The 26,221-nt window shown below is 45.1% G+C and overlaps 1 pseudogene; it reads left to right on the top strand.

Moving 5' to 3' along the window:
- LOC132870645 (zinc finger protein 585B-like) overlaps positions 1 to 26,221 on the top strand; it is a 119,034-nt pseudogene that overhangs the window by 63,603 nt on the left and 29,210 nt on the right.

Raw genomic sequence — 26,221 nt, 5'->3', positions numbered from 1 at the left:
CCAACTTTTTTTGGAATTGGGATTGTATTATGCATTCTTTTGTAGATATCCAGGAGCAGGCAGTGTGAGAAATACATAGATGGCCAGAGAGAGATCCATTCGAACTGGATGAGGTGAGGAATACACTGCAAGTGTTTTAGTTGTTTTTTTTACCATTCATTGATTAGTGCAAAACATTGACAGTATATTCTGCTTATCATTGTTTTGGAAGGAGATGATGATATGAGGTACAACATACTATGGGAAACCTCTCTTTGTATGTCAGTTTGAAGACGCATCATGTTTCTATGATGATGTAACACTCGTCACCATCTTCCCTTAGTTCACCAGGTTGCTTTTCATCAAGTTTTGTCTGGAGAAGCCTAGGCTTGTATCTCATTCATGTCCTTCAGTGAACAATGCACATCTGCATAACATAAGTGCCATTCAGTCAAATCACTTTGTATAAAATGGTATAGGATGCACACCCACACCCCACACAGCTGTAGTCAAGGATGGAAAATCAAGGAGGTGAGCCACAGAGATGGTCAAAATGGCCAAATACTAAAAATGCACAGAAATGGTATCTTCCAAAAGTATTCATCCCCCTTGGTGTTTGTCCTGTTTTGTTGTATTACAAGCTGGATTTAAAATGGATCTTTTTTGGGGGGGGTGGGGTAGCACCATTTGATTTTACACAAAATACCTACCACTTTCAAAGTGCAATTTTTTTTTGTGTGTGTGTGTGTGACAAACAATAAGATGAAAAAACAGAAACCTGGAGTGTGCATAGGTATTCACCCCCTTTCATATGAAATCCCTAAATAAGAGCTGGTCCAACCAGTTCACTTCATAAGTTGCATAATCAGTTGATTTAAAATCCACCTGTGTGCAATCAAAGTGTCACATGATCTGTCACATGATGTCTGTATAAATCAACCTGTTGTGGAAGGACCCTGACTCCGCAACACTACTAAGCAAGCAACATGAAAATCAAGGAGCCTCCAAACAGGTCAGAGACAAAGTTGTGGAGAAGTATAGATCAGGGTTGGGTGATTTAAAAAAAAAAAAAAAACTCAAACGTTGAATATCCCACGGAGCACCATTAAACCCATTATAGCAAAATGGAAAGAATATGTGACCCCTCACCGAATCCAGGGACACATGTCGGCCGAAACGAATCCGAGATAATCGCAAAAGAAGCATTTTTTTTTTTTAAATTTGTGATTTTTGTTTTTTTCCATCATGTGCAAGTTGAGATCTTAAAGAATTCAATCAGTATTTCAGATAATAGATTGTTTTGTTGGAAAAGCATACATTTTTTGTTGCAAATTGTCTCGTTTTTGTCAGGACTGTAGCCTGCTGGGGGGTGTGGGTAAATTTCCATACTGGCCATTCACATGATGATTTAAGTCTTTTGTTTTGTTTTTTTTCCGCGAATCAGCTGTATGATCCGAGTTGAGCGCATGGCTGCTTAACTGCATACAGGCATGTAATTTCACTATGGAATGAGTTACTAAACAGAGCGCAGAGGAGCTGACACACATCGGAGATCACCATTTCTAGCAAAAAAAAACGCAACCTCGTTTTCCAGATTGAATGGAATACTTGAATGATCGGATGATACACGGACCGTTCTAGGATTACATTCCACCGGAGGCATTGGTGTGTGCAAGGCGCCGTTTCTCTTTCTGATGGGGTAAGTTTATTAATCTAAGGCTGTGTGGTTATTTTTGCATGTAACGGAGAGTGTTGTGGTTTGGTTAAGCCTAGGTCACAACCGGACGTACGATTTTTTGGCCGTGTGATTTTTGGCGTTTCCCAAATCGCTGTGGTTTTTTTTTTTTGTTCACGGAGAAAGACGCGCGTTGGCCTAAGTTTGTCTTGCAACCTGAAAAAAACGTAAGCGCCCGTAGAGTTTGTTTGACATGACAAAGAACCTCTGCGGCCGGTCTGCGGCTCGAAAATCAGCACATCACACGCGCGCTCTCGTGCATTTCATGCGCGCTCTCCGTGTGTTTCTTACGTTTTTTGCATGTAGACCGGCCGTAGGAGCACGTACCGTACGGCCGGTTGTGACCGAGGCTTTACATGAAACTAGTGTTGTGTTAGTTGTGTCATCATCGTGCTATCTTTCTTTCTTACGGTGTGAGTAATTTTTCAACCACAAAACGTTAAAGTATACTTTAGGACTTATTTTTGTACTTCATAATTGTTTTGGGCATACTTTGCATGGAAGGAAAATTGACGTGGTGATCTTTGTTTACATGAAAGTAGTATCGTGCTAGCTAGTAGGGGGTAGGGCTTTCCTTAATGTCATGCAAATGAGCACCATTATGTGCCCGCCCTACACCCAGAGTAGCTGAGATGGAAAACTTTGAGGGCGATTTTCTCCCTTTTCTGTTTTAAGAAGTATACACTTTCAAAAGGCCACACGTTCTTCAAATATTGTCAGATCTCCACATGCAAGGCATCATTGGAAAGCTTAGAAACTGTACTTTCTGAATCTGTCAATAACTCAAAATGCCCCCGGGCAGACATGTGTCCCTGGATTCTGTGATCTGCCACATATGGCACCATGACAAACCTGACAAGAGAAGCCTTCCTACCAAAATTCACAGACCAGGCAAGGAGGACCATTAATCAGAGATGCAACAAAGACACCAAAGATAATCCTGAAGGAGCTGCAAAGATCCACAGCGGAGATAGGAATATCTGGCCAGAGGCCCACTATTTAAGCTGTACACTCCACATGGAAGAGTGGCCAGAAAAAAAAGCCATTGCTTGAAGAAAAAAATAAAACGCGTTTAGAGTTTGCCCAACAGCATGTGGCAGATTCCCCAAACACATGGAAGATGATTTTTCTGGTCAGATGAGATTAAAATTTAAATTTTCGGCTCTCATGAGAAACGCTACTTGTGGCGCAAACCTAGCACTTCCCATCACCCTGAGAACACCATTCCTACAGTGAAGCATGGTGGTGGCAGCATCATGCTGTGGGGATGGTTTTCATCTGCAGGGACAGGAAAGCTGGTCAGGATTGAAGGAAAGATGGATGGCACTAAATACAGGGCAATTCTGGAGGAAAACCTGTTTGAGTTAGCCAGAGGTTTGAAACTGGGATAAAGGTTCACATTCCAGTAGTACAATGACCCTAAACATACTGCTAAGGCTACACTGGAGTTGTTTAAAGGGAAACATTTAAAACCTGCAGCTGTAATTGCAGAAGAAGGTGGCTCTACAAAGTATTGACTTTGGGGGTGAATACCTATGCACACTCCAGATTTGTGCGGTTTTTTTTTTTTGTTTGTTTGTTTTTTTTGTTTTTTAAATCTTAATTATTGTTTGTCTCACAAAACAATTTGCACGTTTAAAATGGTAAGCATGTTGTGTAAATCAAATGGTGCTAACCCCCCAAAAATCCATTTTAATACCAGCTTGTAATGCGACAACACAGGACAAACACCAAGGGGGATGAATACTTTGGCAAGACACCATATGAAGGGAAGACCCAAAAGGTTGCCATACAAACAACTGGCAGTGGTGTCATCTTGAATAGGAATGCACTTTTTGGAATGCAGTGACACTTTCTAAATGAAGAGAATACAATAACTCAAGCCCAAACACCAGTGAATTCCTGTATTGCATTCAAAACTCTTAGGAACCTCTAGGCAACATTAGGGTACCGTGTTATCCAAGAATTACTGAGTGCAAACTGGGCTCATAAGGGAGACAAGGCGTGGAAATATCCCATATACTTGTGCATATCCCATATGACTCTGGATTCGGCATATCCAGTCCAGCTATGTGCTTGATTTTGGGAGACTGGAGGAAACCCACACAAATGTGAGCGAACATGCAAAACTCTCCATGGACAGTAATCTGCACTCAGGATTAAAGCAGGCCCCAAGTTGACTGCTGTTGTGAGGTGGCAACACCCTACCCCTGGTGCCACTATGCTACCTAGCTTGAAATAATAAAAAAAATATGTGATGTCTGATTTGATAAAGTGCTAATTCATTGTAATTTCATACACTGGTATTTAAGACAGGAGTTAGTTGATTTTGGTGGCACGGTGATGTAATAGTTAGTGCTGTCGCCTCATAGCAAGAAAATTCTGGGTTCAAGCCCAGTGGCCAACAGGGGCCTTTCTTTGTGGAGTTTGCATGTTTTCTCTGTGTCTGTGTGGGTTTTGTATGGGTGCTCCAGTTTCCCCCCACTATCCAAAGACATGCAGTTTGGTTAACTGGCTACTCTAAAGTGCCCATAGGTGTGAATATCTGAGCACAAGATAGTGGGCGCTGTGTGAGATGGCTGCCTCTCCAGTAGCTCTGTAGTTTTTAGCTCTTTAAACCTCTTTTTTTCCACCTTTTTTTTTTTTTTTTTTACTTTTCTGCTCTTCTTACAAAGACATAGTGTGTTTTACTATATAACATGGATATATTTAACTTTAACATGCAACCAGGAGCCAGTTTTCTCACTTATTCGAGAGAGGAGCTGCTGGCCCTGAAAACAATGGGACGAGCCAGGATACGACACCCCATCCCGGCCGAGCTGAGGAGGAAACCCAGGGGCTGCAAGGCTGGAGCTAAGCTAAAGGCTAGGCTAGCGGACAGCCGGCGGCACTACAAACCATCCATTCCCTCCGGTATCATGGGGAATGTGAACTCGCTGCCGAATAAAGTCGATGAGCTTTCCGCTCTGAACAACCAGCGGATTTACTGGGAGAGCAGCTTATTTATCTTTACAGAGACATGGCTAACACACCTTGTACCGGATGCTAACGTGGACCTGCGGGGATTCACTGCTGTGAGAGCTGACAGAGACACTAACACATGCGGGAAAAGCAAAGGTGGGGGACTCATCATTTATGTTAACAATCGCTGGTGTAACCCGGGACATATCTCCGTAAAGACAGTTTTATGTTGCCTGGACTTGGAGCTGCTAGCCGTTAGCCTGCAGCCATATTATCTGCCGAGGGAGTTCAGTCACGTGATCACCATCTGTGATTACATCCCTCCGAGGGCAGACGCAGCCGCTGCATGTGAGAGGATTCACTCTGTCACAGCAAGGCTGCAGACACGGCACCCTAAGGCATTTATCATCATTTCTGGGGACTTTAATCATGCTACTTTGGACTCTACTTTGGCTGCTTTTTACCAGGCTGTGGATTGTCCAACAAGGAACAGCAGGACAATTGACTTGCTGTATGCTAATGTGAGGGATGCACAGAGCCACACCCCTCCCCCCACTAGGGAAGTCTGACCACAACCTGGTTCTTCTACAGCCAAAGTACACCCCCCTGGTTCAAAGGCAGCCTGCAACAACTAGCTCCATCAGGAGGTGGTCCCCTGAAATGGAAGATGCCCTCAGGGACTGTTATGACATCACGGACTGGGATGTGCTGCTTAGCCCACACTGTGAGGACATAGAGGGGCTGATGGACTGTCTGACGGATTACCTTAACTTCTGTGCAGATGTGGTCTCCCCCCGCTAAGACTGTATGGTGTTACCCTAACAACAAGCCATGGGTAACACAGGAAGTCAAAGCTGTCCTCAACAGGAAGAAGGCCGCCTTCAGGAGCAGGGATAGGGACGCAATGAAAGCAGCACAGCAGGAAGTAAAACACTGCGTGAGGGAAGCTAAGGACAGCTACAGGAGAAAGGTGGAACAGAAGCTGAAGGAGAACAGCATGAGGGAGGTCTGGGAAGGTGTGAAACCCATCACAGGCCACAATACAAAGACCAGAGTCGTTGAGGGGACAGTGGAGAGGGCGAATGAGTTGAATGACTTTTTCAATTGGTTCAACCAGCCCACGTCCCCCCCCCCACTGCAGCCATCTCTCCTTCTTCCCTCAACACACCTCCCCCCAGTCATCACAGCAGCCCCCACCTCAACACAGACTCCTCTATGCATTACTGCGGACCAGGTCAGAGGTCAACTGAGGAAGCTTCACCCCAGGAAAGCAGCAGGCCCTGACAAGGTGTGTCCCTGACTTCCGAAGACCCGTGCTGCTAAACTGGGTGAACCACTCCAACGCATCTTCAACCTCAGCCTGCAGCTGGGGAGAGTACCCACCCTCTGGAAGACATCATGTATCGTTCCAGTTCCCAAAAAGAATTGGCCTAGTGAGCTGAACGACTTCCGACCGGTGGCACTCACTTCACATCTGATGAAGACGTTGGTGTGGCTCTTCCTCAGCCCCCTCAGACCCCAGGTACAACATGCCCAGGACTGTCTGCAGTTTGCGTACCGGGCAGGTGTCTGTGTGGAAGACGCCATCCTCTACTTGTTACACCGAGCCCACTCGTATCTGGATAAGGGAAATGACACAGTGAGGATCCTCTTCTTGGACTTCTCGAGTGCCTTCAACACCATCCAGCCCCTATTGCTTCAGGACAAACTGAGCAGGATGTGAGTGGACCCCTGCCTGGTCACCTGGATCTCCAGCTACCTCACTGACAGGCCGCAGTACGTCAGGCTGAAGGACATCACGTCTGACACTGTGATTAGCAGCACCGGAGCACCCCAGGGCACGGTGCTGGCCCCTCTTCTCTTCACCCTGTCACCGCGGACTTCTGCTACAACTCGGAGCTGTGTCACATTCAGAAGTTTGCCGATGACACAGCCATCGTTGGGTGTATCAGTGACGACAGGAGGAGCATAGGAGCCTGGTGAGGGACTTTACTGTGTGGTGCAACAGGAACCATCTGCAGCTCAACACCTCGAAGACCAAGGAGCTGGTCATTGACTTTGGGAGGTCCAGACCAAGGTCACGACCAGTTCTGATCGAGGGAGTCGAGGTGGAGGCTGTGGATTCCTATAAGTACCTCGGGCTGTGGCTGGACAGCAAGCTGGACTGGACTTGCAACACCAATCACTTTTATACAGGAAGGGACAGAGCAGGCTATACATCCTTAGGAGGCTGCGGTCCTTTAACATCTGCAGGAAACTCCTGTGGATGTTCTATCAGTCTGTGGTCGCCAGTGTCCTGTTTTAGACTGTGGTGTGCTGGGGGGGCAGCACATCCAAGAAGGACACATTCAGGCTGGACAAACTGATCAGGCGGGCCGGCTATGTGGTCGGCATGAAGCTGGACTCTCTGGTGACGGTGGCAGAGATGAGGTCTATGGACAAACTATTGAACATCATGGACGATGCCGGTCACCCTCTGCACACCGTCATCAGCAACCAGAGGAGCCTGTTCAGTGACAGAATGCTCCTTCCCAAGTGCAGGACAAACAGACTTAAAAACTCCTTTGTCCCTCACGCCATCGGACTGTACAACTCCTCTCTGGGGGGGGGGGGGGGGGGGGGGTAACAGGAGGACAGAGGGTGGGAAGGAGCAGTAGCCTAGCCTAACAATAAGCAGTATCGGACAATGCGCAATATAATGTACAATATCTCTCCTGCTGCCGCCCCCCTCTCCCCACCTTTTTTTTTTCCCTTTCCCCCCTCCCCCTTCCTCTCATCCCCATATCTTATTCTTTTTATATTTGTATATGTAAATACTTAATTTATTTTAATTTATCTAGAAGTTTTCTCTATTTCTTTTCTCTGTTTACCTGTAATGATGCTGCGGGAATCTTAATTTCCCTGAGGGAACCCGCCCAAAGGGATCAATAAAGTTTTATCTAATCTAACAAGTAGTATGGCGGCTGCCAGCGGCGCCTTTGTATGCCTTTGACTCGGCCATGTTGAGCTGTGTCCTTCATAATTCAGCTGTAAAAAAGGGTGTTTGGGCTCACGGAAATGGCACTATGGAAGTCCATTATCCGTTATTTTAAATAATTTTGGAATCACAACATTGTGGCTGTGGCGGCCTGTTTGTGTTTCCAACTAAAGAACTACTTTTGATGCAGAGAGAGTTTTTCTCCTTCCTACCAGACTTTTGCCTTCTGTTGTTTCCACAACAGATCAGTAGCAGGTGGATGTGTTCAAAACTGCAGCAACACTGCACTATATAAGCTGCCAGAATTCATTCCAGTGCAAGTGGTTTAGCAGTTTTCTCATTTTGGCACCATGTTCTTCAAAGAACTGAGAATAACCTGATAGTGTTGCATGTTTAATGGTTTGTTCCTGGAAGACACCAACTCTGACCAAGTCTGAAACATCGACATTGCCTTAATACCACCTGGAACAAAAGTGGGAGAAACCCCTGACTCTCATGTGGTGCCCCTTGAGTAGCCAAAACAGCAGACTGGCTTGTCTGTATTGCCTCCATTATCTCTTCAGGTAGGTGGTACCAAGGTTAAACATGTTCTGGAGCTGGAGCCTAGACCTCTCCTTCAGTCTCTTACTGAGGTACTTCAAAAGGTCCGGGGGAAAGAAAGGGTCCTAATCCCCAAGGTTGCCTGCATGAGGCTGGCTCAACCAGCATCACACTTTTGAGAGAAACTAGTGATGAAACACGTCAGGCTGCATTACAGCTCTTGCATGGATCATCCCACTGACAACCATTGTTTTAAGTGAACCAACTCAAAGGGAGCCTTTCAGTCCCTTGCTATGACTGGATCAATGTTTTTACTCTCGAAATAGTTTGTTTTTAAGAAGGTGCCATGACAAGAAGTGTTAGAATTTCTGCCATGTGTTTTTAAAGTAGCTCATTTAGTTATGTTTATGTAACTTAAAAAATATATATATTTATAAAGTAACTATAATACCTTTTTAGAAATGCTCTTACCATAATGTAGCCTCAGGTGCTGACATGGCATAAAAAATCACTCACTCACCCTGCTATGAACGATCCTGTCCCTCTCATCCTTTGCTCACTGTCTGTCTGTTTCTTTTCCAGGTATGTAAATTGTGCACGTAACGAAGAAGAACAGAATCTTGTGGCATTCCAGTATCGAGGAAGCATTCTCTATCGGTGCTGTAAACCCATCAAACCAGGACAAGAACTCTTGATGTGGTACAAAGATGACTATGGCAAAGACCTTGGCCTTGAGTTCGACTACCTCTGGAAGAAAAAATGCTCCTCAACTGGTTACGTACAGCCCTGATTTATATTATAATTACCCATGAGCCTTCAGCTCACAATTGCTGATGTTTATGAAGGCTTATTACAATGTTTACTCTGACACATAGAAAGTTCATCCCTTTGACCATTCAGTGATGTACTCAACCCAATTTGAGTAAATTCCAACTAACACCAGAAGAGCCAGATGATCATCCCAAGCTATGACTTTTCCAGCTTGGAGTAGGTAATTTGAAGCAGACCCTAACTGATGCATGCTTAGATAGTGGCATAATTATGGTCCTGAGACAGGAGGAGATAAGAGACGTGCTGAAATAGGCTCTGCCATTTGGTAGACAGTGGGGATACTTGAGAGTGGGATCAGACAGCATTCTTTAGAGAACTACAAGTATGGTGATGCTTCTGACAAACTGGGGGAGTTTAATGACCAAAATCCACTGAGAGGTGGTCTTTAGGGTACCAATAGGGATTACAGTTTTCCTGTTGATAGCTTTCTAAGAGCCTTGGATTGAGCACAAACAGAACAAGATGTGACAAATGTCTGTACATCTCAGTGGAGACTAGACCACGAATGGCTGGGCTGGTAACCTATCTGATGAGCTTGCATCTAAATGGGATGTACATCCTTTCAGAATGTTTGTAATTTGGTCTGGTATCATCTGCTGCTGGTCTGGATCTGAATCTCCTAACTCCCCAAAGGAATGGAGCAGCTGAATCTTGTTGCTGAAGCATGAACTCAGGAAAGATTGTTGAATTCAATATTCTTGGAACCTATTCTGTAGGAATTGGTGAAGAGCAACTGTTTCTCAAGGGCTTGCTTGATCACGTGGCTTTTCCAGTTACACACTTTATTTCTTTTTGAGCCAATTAACTGTCTACCACAGCCATACTTGGGCGTTTGCTTTCAGCTCCCTTGCACGTCGATGAAAAGTAGGCTAATTTATGAAGGGCCTGAGCACCCTTTATACCAAATCTGGTATGAATCCAATAAACTGCCTAGGAGGAGAACATAAAAACGTAACACATTTCAAAATGCACAAAAACAAAAATAACTTCCTGTTGAGTATGACTAATACAATGTACATGACAGTTTTGTTCGTTTCGGGGTACCCGACACAACTGCCAAATTTGACACGGATAGGTGAAACCATATACCAGGCAAAAGTTTTGTTTGTTTATTTATTTATTTTTGGGGGAGGGGGAACGGAATGGAGCTCTTAAAAAAAAAAGTTGGACTAGTTTGTTTCTTTTCTCAGTGAGTTTATAATACATTTCATCTTTATACCCCAGAGCTGAATGATGCCATGCTGCATGTCTTCTCTTGCTCCCAGTGTCCAATTTCCTACACACCTCAAATTTACCTTGACAATCACATAAGAAGTCAAGTCCAATGTATTTTTAATAGCGCTTTTCACAATAGACATTGTTGCAAAGCAGCTTTACAGAAATTTAAAGACTTTAAACATGAGCTAATTTTATCCCTAATCTGTCCCCAATGAGCAAGCCTGTGGCAGCGGTGGCAAGGAAAAACTCCCTCAGACAACATGAGGAAGAAACCTTGAGAGGAACCAGACTCAAAAGGGAACCCATCCTCATTTGGGTGATAACAGACAACGTGATTATAAATAACTTGCTTCTGTAACAGTGTCCTATATGGTCACAAAATATAACTGTGAAACCAGGAAATTCATTATAGTTTTAACATGAAGTCTGTTTTGTTGAAGTTATAAACTGTTCATTGATGGAAACTTGAGTGCAAAACTATTCATGACAACTGCAGTCCTAAAGTTAGCAAGTTAACTGTAGTCCTCAGCCATAAAAGCATTACTGTAAGTATCCAGAACCATCTTCCAAGTGTGACTTTCAACTGTACATATGGGGCTGTCCTCCACAGGAGCAATGTGATGAGACTCCAACCAGAAGTAGGGCATCAGGATGGATCAGGCAGGCCCGAGGAGCAGAAGAGGTCAGCATTTCGATCTCAGGGTCGACATGTAACTCAGAGAGGGACAGACAGGGGGAGGGGGTGGGGAGGAGAAAACACAGGTTCTTGGGTATGCCCAATGTCACCTGATGAGTAATAACTATATACATTTTGTGCTGAGTGCAAGCAGGGACTCTGGCAAGACTAACTGTGACAGCATCACTAAAAGAGGAGAACCAGAACGTAACGCAGGCGTGAGGGCGCCCTGAGATATAAAGCAGCCAGCCACTACACCATCAACAAACCCGAGTGAGCGGGGGGCTGACAGCATCCATGCCATCCCAGTTTACCAAACACTCTATGCCTGAGGACCCTCCAGATCTACTCCTTTACCTAATAAAACTATTAATAATAGGTTTGACTAAACAGATATGTTTTCAGCCTAGACTTAAACACTGAGCCTGTGTCTGAGTCCCGAACACTACTTGGAAGGCTGTTCCATAACTGTGGGGCTTTGTAAGAAAAGGCTCTGCCCCTGAGGTAGCCTTCACTATACGAGGTACCAGCAGATAGCCTGCACCTTTTGATCTAAGCAGGCATGGCAGGCCATAAAGGACCAGAAGTTCACTCCAGTACTGTGCCATGAGACCATTCAGTGCTTTAAAGGTCAATAGTAGTATTTTATAAATTTTGTGTTCCCAGGGCTACCAGCAACCACATTGTGAAGTTTGCGGACGACACAACAGTGGTGGGCCTCATTGGGGATGATAACGACCAGGCCTATAAAGAGGAGGTGGAGCAGCTGGTAGGCTGTTGCAGGGAAAACAACCTGATCCTGAACATGGACAAAACTAAAGAGATCATTGTTGACTTCAGGAAAAACCAACCCAGCCACACTCCACATTCTCATCAACAACATGGCTGTGGAGGTGGTCAATAGCACCAAGTTCCTGGGGGTGCACATCACAGACAACTTCACCTGGTCTGTGAACACTTCGTCACTGGTCAAGAAGGCACAGCAACTTCTGCACTTCCTGCATAGGATGAGGAAAGCCCACCTGCCCCTGCCCATCCTCACTACATTCTACAGAAGCACCATAGAGAGCATTCTAACCAGCTGCATCTCTGTGTGGTGTGGAGGCTGCAGTGCTTCTGACTGGAAGAATGTGAGAAGAGTGGTCAGGACAGCAGAGAAAATCATTGGGACTTCTCTTCCCTCCATTCAGGACATTGCACCAAGGCATTGCATGTCTCGCGCTAGAAACATCATCAGTGACCCCTCACACCCTCACTATAGACTGTTCTCCCCTCTGGCCTCTGGGAAGAGGTTCCGTAGCATTACAGTAGGTGCAGGACCACCAGGTTCTGTAATAGCTTTTTTTCCCCCAGGTCACCAGACTGCTGAACTCCAAATCCAAACTTCTATTTATAACCCGAACATTCCTAATTCCACAGGTCACTTTATACTATTGCACTTTATAATATTTTTGCTGCTGCATAATTTAATTGAATACACTTCATATTTAATTCTGTGCTGAGCCAAATTGCAACGAAATTTCGTTTGGTGTACATTTGTTGCATACTGAATGACTGACAATAAAGGTTGTGTAAGTTATAATCAATACAAAATTTGATTGGGAGCCAATGCAGTGTGGATAAGACAGGGATGATGTGGTCATATTTTCTAGCTCTAGTAAGGACTCTTGCTGCTGCATTTTGAAATAACTGGAGCCTGTTTATGCACTTATTAGAACATCCAGACAGTAAGGCATTACAGTAATTCTATCTAGAGGTTAAAAAAAAAGCATGAACTAGTTTCTCTGTGTCATGTAGTAACACAAAATTTCTTATCTTAGCAGTATTTATGAGATGAAAGAAGGCTATGTTATCGATAGGGGTTTCAAATGAAAGACTGGAGTCAGTGATCACCCTGAGGTCTTTTACTGCTGCACGTGAAGAAACAGAAAGGCCATCCAGAGTTACTGTGTAATTAGAAAACCTACTTCTAGCTGCATGTGATCCTAGTACAAGTACATAACAGTGGAAACTAATACCATGCTTACAAATAATATCACCCAGAGGTGTGTGTGTGTATATATGTGTGTGTGTGTGTGTGTGTGTGTGTGTGTGTGTGTGTGTGTGTGTGTGTGTATGTATGTGTGTGTATATATGTATGTGTATATATATATATATATATATATATATATATATGTGTGTGTACATGTGTGTATGTATATGTGTGTGTGTGTGTGTGTGTATATACAGTTAGGTCCATATATATTTGGACACTGACACAAATTTTGTTTTTTTACCTGTTTACTGAAACATATTCAAGTTATAGTTATATAATGGGGGTGGCACGGTGGTGTAGTGGTTAGCGCTGTCACCTCACAGCAAGAAGGTCCGGGTTCGAGCCCCGTGCCTGGTGAGGGCCTTTCTGTGCAGAGTTTGCATGTTCTCCCCGTGTCTGCGTGGGTTTCCTCCGGGTGCTCCGGTTTCCCCCACAGTCCAGAGACATGCAGGTGAGGTTACCTGGTGACTCTAAATTGACCATAGGTGTGAATGTGAGTGTGAATGGTTGTCTGTGTCTATGTGTCAGCCCTGCGATGACCTGGCGACTTGTCCAGGGTGTACCCCGCCTTTCGCCCATAGTCAGCTGGGATAGGCTCCAGCTTGCCTGCGACCCTGTAGAAGGATAAAGCGGCTAGAGATGATGAGTTATATAATGAACATGGACATAAAGTCCAGACTTTCAGCTTTCATTTGAGGGTATCCACATTAAAATTGGATATGAAGGGTTTAGGAGTTTCAGCTCCTTAACATATGCCACCCTGTTTTTAAAGGGACCAAAAGTAATTGGACAATTGACTCAAAGGCTATTTCATGGGCAGGTGTGGGAAATTCCTTCATTATGTCATTCTCAATTAAGCAGATTAAAGGCCTGGAGTTGATTTGAGGTGTGGTGCTTGCATTTGGAAGATTTTGCTGTGAAGAAAACATGCGATCAAAGGAGCTCTCCATGCAGGTGAAACAAGCCATCCTTATGCTGTGAAAACAGAAAAAACCCATTCGAGAAATTGCTACATTATTAGGAGTGGTAAAATCTACAGTTTGGTACATCCTGAGAAAGAAAGAAAGCACTGGTGGACTCATCAATGCAAAAAGACCTGGACACTCACTGAAGACAACAGTGGTGGATGATCGCAGAATAATTTCCATGGTGAAGAGAAACCCCTTCACAACAGCCAACCAAGTGAACAACACTCTCCAGGAAGTAGGCGTATCAATATCCAAATCTACCATAAAGAGAAGACTGCATGAAAGTAAATACAGAGGGTTCACTGCACGGTGCAAGCCACTCATAAGCCTCAAGAATAAAAAGGCTAGATTGGACTTTGCTAAAAAACATCTAAAAAAGCCAGCACAGTTCTGGAAGAACATTCTTTGGACAGATGAAACCAAGATCAACCTCTACCAGAATGATGGAAAGAAAAAAGTATGGCAAAGGCGTGGTACAGCTCATGATCTAAAGCATACCACATCATCTGTAAAACACGGCAGAGGCAGTGTGATGGCTTGGGCATGCATGGCTGCCAGTGGCACTGGGTCACTAGTGTTTATTGATGTGACACAGGACAGAAGCAGCCGGATGAATTCTGAGGTATTCAGAGACATACTGTGTGCTCAGAGACATACTGTGTGCTCAAATCCAGCCAAACTGATTGGTCGGCGTTTCATAATACAGATGGACAATGACCCAAAACGTAAAGCCAAAGCAACCCAGGAGTTTATTAAAGCAAAGAAGTGGAATATTCTTGAATGGCCAAGTCAGTCACCTGATCTCAACCCAATTGAGCATGCATTTCACTTGTTAAAGACTAAACTTCAGACAGAAAGGCCCACAAACAAACAGCAACTGAAAACCGCTGCACTAAAGGCCTGGCAGAGCATTAAAAAGGAGGAAACACAGCGTCTGGTGATGTCCATGAGTTCAAGGCTTCAGGCAGTCATTGCCAACAAAGGGTTTTCAACCAAGTATTAGAAATGAACATTTATTTAATTTGTCCAATTACTTTTGAGCCCCTGAAATGAAGGGATTGTGTTTAAAAAAAATGCTTTAGTTCCTCACATTTTTATACAATCATTTTGTTCAACCCACTGAATTAAAGCTGAAAGTCTGAACTTCAACTGCATCTGAATTGTTTTGTTCACAATTCATTGTGGTAATGTACAGAACCAAAATTAGAAAAATGTTGTCTCGTCTCGTCTCTCGTCTCGTCTTCTTCCGCTTTATCCGGGACCGGGTCGCGGAGGCAGCAGTCTAAGCAGGGAAGCCCAAACTTCCCTTTCCCCAGACACCTCGGCCAGCTCCTCGGGAAGAACACCGAGGCGTTCCCAGGCCAGCCGAGAGACATAGTCCCTCCAGCGTGTCCTGGGTCTTCCCCGGGGCCTCCTCCCGGGGGGACATGCCTGGAACACCTCCCCAGGGAGGCGTCCAGGAGGCATCCGAAAAAGATGCCCGAGCCACCTCAGCTGATTCCTCTTGATGTGGAGCAGCAGCGGCTCTACTCCGAGCTCCTCCCGAGTGACTGTGCTTCTCACCCTATCTCTAAGGGAGCGCCCAGCCACCCTGCGAAGGAAACTCATTTCGGCCGCTTGTATCCGCGATCTTGTCCTTTCGGTCATTACCCAAAGCTCATGACCATAGGTGAGAGTCGGAACATAGATCGACCGGTAAATTGAGAGCTTCGCCTTTTGGCTCAGCTCCTTCTTCACCACAACGGACCGGTAAAGCGACCGCATCACTGCGGAGGCTGCACCGATCCGCCTGTCGATCTCACGCTCCATCCTTCCCTCACTCATGAACAAGATCCCGAGATACTTAAACTCCTCCACTTGAGGCAGAACTTCTCCACCAACCTGGAGAGGGCAAGCCACCCTTTTCCGGTCGAGAACCATGGCCTCGGACTTGGAGGTGCTGATTCTCATCCCAGCCGCTTCACACTCGACTGCAAACCGCCCCAGTGCATGCTGAAGGTCCTGGTTTGAAGAAGCCAACAGGACAACATCATCCGCAAAAAGCAGAGATGAAATCCTGTGGTTCCCAAACAGGATTCCTTCTGGCCCCTGGCTGCGCCTAGAAATTCTGTCCATAAAAATTATGAACAGAACCGGTGACAAAGGGCAGCCCTGCCGGAGTCCAACATGCACTGGGAACAGGTCTGACTTACTGCCGGCAATGCGAACCAGACTCCTGCTCCGTTCGTACAGGGACCGGACAGCCCTTAGCAAAGAGCCCCAAACCCCATACTCCCGAAGCACCCCCCACAGAATACTACGGGGGACACGGTCGAATGCCTTCTCCAGATCCACAAAGCACATGTGGACTGGTTGGGCAAACTCCCATGAACCCTCGAGCACCCTATGAAGGGTATAGAGCTGGTCCAGTGTTCCGCGACCAGGACGAAAACCGCATTGTTCCTCCTGGATCCGAGGTTCGACTATTGGTCGAATTCTCCTCTCCAGTACCCTGGAGTAAACCTTCCCTGGGAGGCTGAGAAGTGTGATTCCCCTATAATTGGGGCACACTCTCCGGTCCCCTTTCTTAAAAAGAGGGACCACCACCCCAGTCTGCCACTCCAGAGGCACTGTCCCTGACCGCCACGCGATGTTGCAGAGGCGTGTCAACCAAGACAGCCCCACAACATCCAGAGACTTGAGATACTCAGGGCGGATCTCATCCACCCCCAGTGCCTTGCCACCGAGGAGCTTGCAAACCACCTCAGTGACTTCGGCTTGGGTAATGGACGAGTCCACCTCTGAGTCATCAGCCTCAGTCTCCTCAGTGGAAGACATGACGGTGGGATTGAGGAGATCCTCAAAGTATTCCTTCCACCGCCCGACAATGTCCCCAGTCGAGGTCAACAGCTCCCCACCCGCACTGTAAACAGTGTTGGCAGAGTACTGCTTCCCCCTCCTGAGGCGCCGGACGGTTTGCCAGAATTTCTTCGAGGCCGACCGATAGTCCTTCTCCATGGCCTCCCCGAATTCCTCCCAGTTCCGAGTTTTTGCCTCCGCAACTGCCCGAGCTGCAGCACGCCTGGCCTGCCGATACCCGTCAGCTGCCTCGGGAGTCCTGGAGGTTAACATGGCCCGATAGGACTCCTTCTTCAGCTTGACGGCATCCCTTACTTCTGGTGTCCACCACCGGGTTCGGGGATTGCCGCCACGACAGGCACCGGAGACCTTGCGGCCACAGCTCCGAACAGCTGCGTCCACAATGGAGGTAGAGAACATGGTCCACTCAGACTCAATGTCCCCCGCCTCCCTCGGAAGCTGGGAAAAGCTCTCCCGGAGGTGGGAGTTAAAGACCTCCCCGACAGAGTGCTCGGCCAGACGTTCCCAGCAGACCCTCACCATACGTTTGGGCCTGCCAGGTCTGTCCAGCTTCCTCCTCCGCCAGCGGATCCAACTCACCACCAGGTGGTGATCAGTTGACAGCTCAGCCCCTCTCTTCACCCGAGTGTCCAAGACATAGGGCCGGAGATCAGATGAAACGACTACAAAGTCTATCATTGACCTCCGACCTAAGGTGTCCTGGTGCCACGTGCACTTATGGACACCCCTATGCTCGAACATGGTGTTCGTTATGGACAAACCGTGACTAGCACAGAAGTCCAATAACAAAACACCACTCGGGTTCAGATCGGGGAGGCCGTTCCTCCCAACCACGCCCCTCCAGGTGTCACTGTCATCTCCCACGTGAGCATTGAAGTCCCCCAGTAACACAATGGAGTCCCCAGTCTGAGCACTCCTCAGTACCTCTCCCAGGGACTCCAAGAAGGCCGGATACTCTATACTGCTATTTGGGCCATAGGCACAAACAACAGCAAGAGCCCTCTCCCCAATCCGAAGGCGCAGCGAGGCGACCCTCTCGTTCACTGGGGTAAACTCCAACACATGGCGGCTGAGCTGGGGAGCTATAAGCAAGCCCACACCAGCCCGCCGCCGCTCACCACGGGCGACTCCAGAGAAGTGGAGAGTCCAGCCCCTCTCGAGGAGCTGGGTTCCAGAGCCCAAGCTGTGCGTGGAGGTGAGCCCGACTATCTCTAGCCGGTACCTCTCAACCTCCCGCACAAGCTCAGGCTCTTTCCCCCCCAGCGAAGTGACATTCCATGTCCCAACAGCCAGCCGCTGTGTCCGGGGATCAGGTCGTCGAGGCCCCTGCCTTCGACTGCCACCCAATCCACATTGCACCAGTCCCCTACTGCTACCTCTGTGGGTGGTGAACCCACAGGAGGTCGGGCCCACGTCACCTCTTCGGGCTGAGCCCGGCCGGGCCCCATGGGCAAAGGCCCGGCCACCAAGCGCTCGCATACGAGCCCCAACCCCGGGCCTGGCTCCAGGGTGGGGCCCCGGCTGCGTCATCCCGGGCGACGTCACGGTCCTCGGATTTTTCTCCATAGGGGTTTTGGTGAACTGCTCTTAGTCTGGCCTGTCACCTAGGACCTGTCTGCCTTGGGAAACCCTGACAGGGGCATAATGCCCCCGACAACATAGCTCCTAGGATCATTCAAGCACACAAACCCCTCCACCACAATAAGGTGGCAGTTCAAGGAGGGGTAGAAAGAAAAATGTTGCCTCTGTCCAAATATTTATGGACCTAACTCTGTGTGTGTTTTATGTATATATATATATATATATATATATATATATATATATATATATATATATATACATAATTATATATATATATATATATATATATATATATATATATACATAATTATGTATATATATATACATAATACATGTATTGCTTGACCTTAGTGCAGCATTTAACACCAGTGACTATTCCATTCTCCTGGATAGACTAGAAAATAATGTGGGAGTTAAGGGAACGGCCCTCTCCTAGCTCAGCTCGTGTGTATATATATATATATATATATATATATATATATATATACGAGCTGAGCTAGGAGAGGGCCGTTCCCTTAACTCCCACATTATTTTCTAGTCTATCCAGGAGAATGGAATAGTCACTGGTGTTAAAATGCTGCACTAAGGTCAAGCAATACAAGCAGGGAGGTCGTTTACTACTTTAACCAGAGCTGCCTCTGTGCTATGATTAGGTCTAAATCCTGACTGATACATTTCATGGATGTTATTCCTATGTAAATATGGGCATAACTGCTGTGCTACAGCTTTTTCTAGGATCTTGGAGAGAAAGGGGAGGGTTGATATTTGCTGGTAATTGGACAGCTGACAGGGGTCGAGGTCAGATTTTTTTAATCAGGAGATTGATAACTGCTAGTTTAAAGGATTTGGGTCCATAGCCAATTCTAAGAGAATAATTTATTATTTTTAGAAGTGGTTCAATTACTTCTTGTATTATCTGTTTGAAGAGTTGTGTAGGTAAGGGATCTAATACACAAGTTGAGGATTTTGATGCGCAAATTAATGAAATTAGTTTGATTTCTCTAAGGCAGTGGTTCCCAAACTTTCTCTGCTGGGCCCCCCTTTGGTAGATAAGAAAATTTTTGTGCAAAAAGAGAAAAAGATAAACAGGACACACATACACATTTTGTTTTCAGACTCCATTGCAGTTTATTAATACAAACCTCAACCTTTTTTGAACAAATAAAAGTAAACTGCCATAAACTACAGGTTGCAATATAATAATTTTAAGTATAACCGTTTTCAAGCACCTTAACTGTGTAACAGGTTTCTTTTTTTAATATTCAACATTATCAATGCAGTTTTCAAACATTCCCTCTCTGCAAAAATGGGTTTTAAAACATAACCAACTCCCTGAGAAGAAAAAAACAAAAACCTAAAGATTTGTTGTGCAAAAATGACACCTTTAATTCTCGCATCTTTTCAGTGACTGGTGTGGGCCTGCTTCATGCTGCAGATCTTCTCAAATCTGGGTTGCAGTTTTGAGATTGCCACTCTGAGTTCATTTTCAATGTTCAGGTTTGATCTGTATTTTGTCTTGATTGAGGCCACAGCAGAAGAACCTATCTCACATAGGTAGGATGTGGCAAAAGGAAGAAGTATGGCCAGGGCTCTCTTACCTAGCAGTGGGTAATCTTTCTCCACTCCAATCCAAAATGCAGCCAGTGTCTTTGACTGAAACTGCAGCCTCATTGTTGAATCAGAGGTGACATCAATGAACTGTTCCTCCTCTGACGTGCTGGAGTCGGCAGGTGGTGTTGCACTGAAGGGGTCACGGATCCAGTCATATTCTTTGGGATCCTGCATCAGGAAATATTTCTGGAAATGGTTCTAAAGGGCAGAGATGTGTGCTTTCATGCATGGGATCACTGTGTTCTGCAGTTCGTTGTCTTCAATGAATGATTTCAGGTTCTCAAATGAGTCCACATTTCCAACCTTCACTCGCTGCCGCCACATCTCAAGTTTTCTGGTGAATGATGTGATTTTATCTGCCAGATGTGAGAGGTGTGTATTTGTGCCCTGCAACTGCAAATTCACTTCATTGAGTTTCAGAAACATGTCACTGAGGTATGCAAGTTTCATGAGGAACTTGTTACAGTAAAATTTGTGGGCAAGATCATTGGCGTCTTCCTTCAAAAAGATGCGGATTTCATCTCGCAGTTCAAAGACCCTGGACAGCACCTTCCCATGTGACAGCCATCGGGACTCGCTGTGAAACAGAACAGCTATGTGGTCGGAGCCCATTTCCTCGCACAGTGCTGAAAAAATCCGGGCTTTGACAGGTCGTGTTTTGATGTAGTTGACGGTGGCAATAACGTCGGTCATTACGTCATTCAGCTCGGGACTCAGCTGTTTAGATGCCAGTGCTTCGCCGTGTATCATACAGTGCGTCCACTGCACATTGGGGGAGACGGGCTTGATGAGCGCTTGCAGCCCTGCCCGTTTCCCAGCCATAGCCTGCGCCCCGTCAGTGCAGATCCCCACACAGTCCTCCCATTTCAGGTTGGCCTCTTTCAAGTAAGAGTCAATGATTTTAAACAGTTCTTCTGCTGTGGCTCTGCCAGTAACTTTTTTGCAGAAAAGCAATTCCTCCCTCATGTCATCTCCATCTATGAATCTGACATAAGTAATTAATAAACAGTCTTTGTTACTGTCAGTGGCTTCATCCATCTGAAGAGAAAAGTGGCTGTCATGCACTGTCATTAAGCTGCTCCTCTATGTCCTTTGACATGTCATAAATGCGCCTGCCGATGGTGTTGTTGGACAGAGGAATAGCCCTTAGTTTGCTGGCTGCAGTGTCATCAAGCATAGTTGATACCATGTCCATAGCACAGGGAAGTACTAATTCCTCCGCTATTGTGTGCGGCTTTTTACACTGTGCCACTTGGTAGGCAACTTTTATATGAGGCGAGTTGAGCATTTGCCGGCACGGATGCAGCTTTAGTAAATAGGGACTGTTGAACACGGCAGTTTACGAGTTTTTGTCTGAAAAACTCAACTGGCTTGTCTTTGTGCTCTGGATGTTTTGTCTCCAAGTGGCATCTTAGCTTGTTCAGCTTCAAGCTTTCACAAGCTAGCACTTTAAGACAGACAACACACTGCGGTCTCTCCTCATTACCCACTGTTGTACAGGTGAAGCCAAAGACAAGATATGTGTCGTCATATTTTCTTGTCTTTGCCTTGGAATGAACTTGCTTTGGAAGCACATTTGGCGATGCTTCATTCTCTGATTTGCATTTACGTGGGAGTCCCGCGCCCCCCGCCAAAAACTTCTCCATGTTATGCTTGCAGTGTAATTAATTCATTCATTCTTTCCATCCACGCCCCGCGCCCCCCCTGCAATGTCTCTGCGCCCCCCACTTTGGGAACCACTGCTCTAAGGGGAGTAAAACATTCTAATTGCTGATCTGATACAGTTATATTGTTAATTACAGGGTTACTTAAATTGTCAGTTAAATTGTCTGGCTTTAAATTAGTAGTTTGAATTTTTTTGTTGGATATTTTCAATTTTGTCATTGAAAAAATTCATGAAGTCGTTGTTACTACATATTGCAGGTGTGCATGTGATAGTGAAAACATGAAACATATGGTGGTGATGTTCAGATCAAGTAAAAATGATAATGTGATGCAAACAGAAAGCTTCAGTACACAGCAAAGATCCATTGGTATGCTGCACACTAGCACCACTCATGGATGAATACAAAAAGAATAATCACTGCTCAGATTGTGGGAAGGTTTTTGCTTACCAGAGTCATCTCCACCAACATCCGTACATTCACATGGGTGAGAAGCTGTATCAGTGCTCACAGTGTGGAAGAAGGTTTTATCAAAAGAGTACTCTCCAACACCACCAAGACAAACACATGGGAGAGAAACTATATTATTTCTCACATCGTGGGAGGAGTTGTATACGCTAGAGTACTCTCCAATCACACCAACGTATTCACGCGGGACAAAAACCATATCAATGCTTACAGTGCTGGAAAAGTTTCAGACGACAGAGTTCTCTACGGCAACACCAGCGCATTCACACAGGTGAGAAACCGTATCACTGCTCACTACGTGGGAAGCGTTTTACTTGCCACAGTAATCTTCAGCAACATCAGCGCATTCACACAGTAGAGAAACCGTATCACTGCTCACAATGTGTGAAAAGGTTTACCTGCCAGTGTCATCTCCGAACATACTGGCGCATTCATACAGGAGAGGAGCCATATCACTTTATAGTGTGGTAAAGGTTATACTGACCGGAGTAGTTGTCAACAACACCAGCATATTCATGCAGAAGCCGTACCAGTGCTTACTTTGTGGAAAACATTTTTATGCAACAGCACCATCTCAAAGAGCATCAGCACATTCACGCAAGAGAGAAGCCATTTCACTGCTCTCATTGTGGAAAGTGTTTTTAATAAAATGAGTGTTTTTCAAAGACACCAGTGCGTTCGCATGCGGGGGGAGCCATATCTCTGCTCACAGTGTGGAAAGGGAAATTCTTTAAGTATATCTAAGAAATACAAGTGCACCAGCATGGAGCAAATTAAGAAACTATAATCGTTAGCAGGTTATCATTTCCAAAGTTAAAGCAACTGACTTGGGCCTTTTAGGATGCCCCCCCCCTTAAAATAAATTAGACCTGTTAAATGCTTTTAAACAACAGCAAAGAGTGTGTTAAACCACACTTTATTTAATATCCTTATACAGGTTACAACTGATACAGTGTTTTGCCAAAGTTGGTGTTTGTCCTGTTTTGTCGCATTACACGCTGGAATTAAAATGGATTTTTGAGGGGTTAGCACCATTTGATTTACACAACACGCCTACCACTTTAAAGGTGCAAATTGTGGTGTTGTTTTTTTAAATTGTGACTCAAAAAATAATTAAGATGAAAAAACAGAAATCTAGAGTGTGCATAGGTATTCACCCCCAAAGTCAATACTTTGTAGAGCCACCTTTTGCTGCAATTACACCTGCAAGTCTCTTGGGGTATGTCTCTATTCGCTTCGCACATCTAGCCACTGGGATTTTTGCCCATTCCTCAAGGGAAAGCTACTCCAACTCCTTCAAGTTAGATGGGTTGTGTTGGTGTACAGCAATCTTCAAGTTATGCCATTGATTCTCAATCAGATTGAGGTCTGGGCTTTGACGAGGCCATTCCTAGACATTTTCAAATGTTTCCATTTAAACCACTCCAGTGTAGCTTTAGCAGTACGTTTAGGGTCATTGTCCTGCTGGAATGTGAACCTTCGTCCCAGTCTCAAACCTCTGGCTAACTCAAACAGGTTTTCCTCCAGAATTGCCCTGTATTTAGTGCCATCCATCTTTCCTTCAATCCTGACCAGCTTTCCTGTCCCTGCAGATGAAAACCATCCCCACAGCATGATGCTGCCACCACCATGCTTCACTGTAGGAATGGTGTTCTCAGAGTGTTGGGTTTGCACCACACATGGCATTTCCCGTAATGGCCAAAAAGTTCAATTTTAATTTCATCTGACCAGAAAAATCTTCTTCCATGTGTTTGGGGAGTCTGCCACATGCTGTTGGGTAAACTCCAAACATGTTTTTTTAAGCACTAGCTTTTTTTTTCTGGCCACTCTTCCATAAAGCACCACTTTGTCGAGTGTATGGCTTAAAGTGGTCTTATGGTCAGATACTCCCATCTCCACTGTGGATCATTGCAGCTTCTTCAGTGTTATCTTTGGTGTTTTTGTTGCATCTCTGATTAATGCCCTCCTTGCCCAGTCTGTGAGTTTAGGTGGGCGGCCTTCTCTTATCAGGTTTGTATTGGTACCATATTGTTTCCATTTGGCTATAAAGGATTTAATGGTGCTCCATGGGATATTCAAAGTTTGGGATTTTTTAATCCCATATACTTCTCCACAACTTTGTCTCTGACCTGTTTGGAGTGCTCCTTGGTTTTCATGTTGCTTGCTTAGTGTTGCAGAGTCAGGGTCCTTCCACAACAGGTTGATTTTATACAGACATCATGTGACCCTTTGATTGCATATGGGTGGATCTTAATCAAATAATTAGGTGGCCTATGAAGTTAAGTGGTTGGACCAGCTCTTATTTAGGGGTTTCATATGAAAGGGGGTCGAATACCTATGCACACTCTAGATTTGTTTTTTCATCTTATTGTTTGTGTCTCAAACAACAATTTGCACCTTTTAAAGTGGTAAGCATGTTGTGTAACTCAAATGGTGCTAACACCCCAAAAATCCATTTTCCTTCCAGCTTTTAATGCGACAAAACAGGACGAACACCAAGGGGGATGAATACTTTTGTGAGACACTGTAAATGCTTTTTCAGTCTACTCTCTTAAAAACAGTACCCAAGAGAAATAGGTTTTGCTCCATAAAGCTACGCTCACACTACAGCTCGCGATGTTTTGTGATGGGTTATCGATGAAAATGAGGCATTTTGGTGGCAATGTATGGCAATTATACAGATGAGCTAAAAATTATGGTTGTACGGCAGGCAAGCATTTGACTGTCACACCTTTGCACACTCGAGTGTCACAGGACCCACTCGTTACGGGAAATACCTCATGCTGATTTGAGCACAATCAGCACATGCATATGAGGACACAGAGGCTTTTGAAGTATTATCATTATCACTGATGTATTTGTTTCTAGCCATGTTTTGGACTCTGCTTTCAGTTTCATTTTTGTAAATATCACACCTGCTAATAAACACTCTTCCTGCACTTGCGTCCATCTACCGCTGCATGCCTAACAGAATACTTGCAAAGTCTCTGTGAAAACAGCATCCTTATATGCATGTGCTGATTGTGGTCAAATCAGCATCAGGTGTTTCCCATAATGACTGGGTCCTAAGCACGTGCACAACACGCTCTGAAGGATCCCTGAATGTAAATGCACTTTTTAAGTCTCGGCTGGGGTTAGGCTATGCCAAGCCGCTGTCTTGATGAGACTCCCACGAGCATCAGGGACATGGATTCAAGACAAATACCGTACATCTCAAGAGGCTTGGTGAAGGTTCCCCGAGCTTCAGGAAGTGTTCCTAAACCCATCTGCAAGCATTCACCACTTAGTTTGCTAACGAAAGCATCGCCACCAAGTTTCAATGTATACATTGAAATTTTTTGTGACATTTTTGGCCACTCATGAGGTGGAGATGCAACGAAAAACAACTCGCAAAGCTTGGAGAACATTCACCGTGTGTTGCACAATTGGTAGTGATGCTACCAGTTTTTCACTGAAAATGAAGGAATGAATTTATTCTTATATTGACCTTTATGTATAAGCCTTTTTTTTTTTATTTGCTGTAGCCTGATATTCAATATACTTTTTTCACTAGCAGAGGGCATTGTTCATTTGCATTTCAAACAGCATTCTCAAAGTCATAAAAAGTATTACGAAACTTAACAGCAATTATAATACTTTGATATGCCATCAAGATAGTGGTAGAAATATGAGTCAACATTAAGGGTTACTAATCCTTTTCATTTTTTATGCTTCAGAAATGAACCATGCCCTGCTACAAAATTTCTCCTGCTCCTGGTGTCAACTTTTCTACTCGTCTCCAATTTACCTTGAGAATCACATAAGGAGAAGCCATTATGAGGAACATCTGAGATTGCTGATATCAAGAGAAAATACAAATGACAATGTGACGCCAAGAGGAAGCTCCAACAGTCAGCAAACGTGCTCTGCTCCTCTCCAGATTAACACCACTCATGGACTAATGCAGAAAGAAATCTGCCACTCCTCAAAAGGTGGGGAGGGCTTTATAAATCTCCATAATCACAGTAAGCACCAGTGTGTCCACCCAAGAAAAAAGCCACTTTCCTGCTTGCAGTGTGGAAAGAGTTTTGCTTACCAGTGTCACCTCCGACAGCATCAGCGCATACACACACAAGAGA

This window comes from Neoarius graeffei, chromosome 2 (assembly GCF_027579695.1).
Source record: "Neoarius graeffei isolate fNeoGra1 chromosome 2, fNeoGra1.pri, whole genome shotgun sequence".
Lineage (NCBI taxonomy): Eukaryota > Metazoa > Chordata > Actinopteri > Siluriformes > Ariidae > Neoarius > Neoarius graeffei.
Note: the sequence above shows the minus strand (reverse complement) of the source record. Positions and strands in the feature narration are given on the sequence as shown.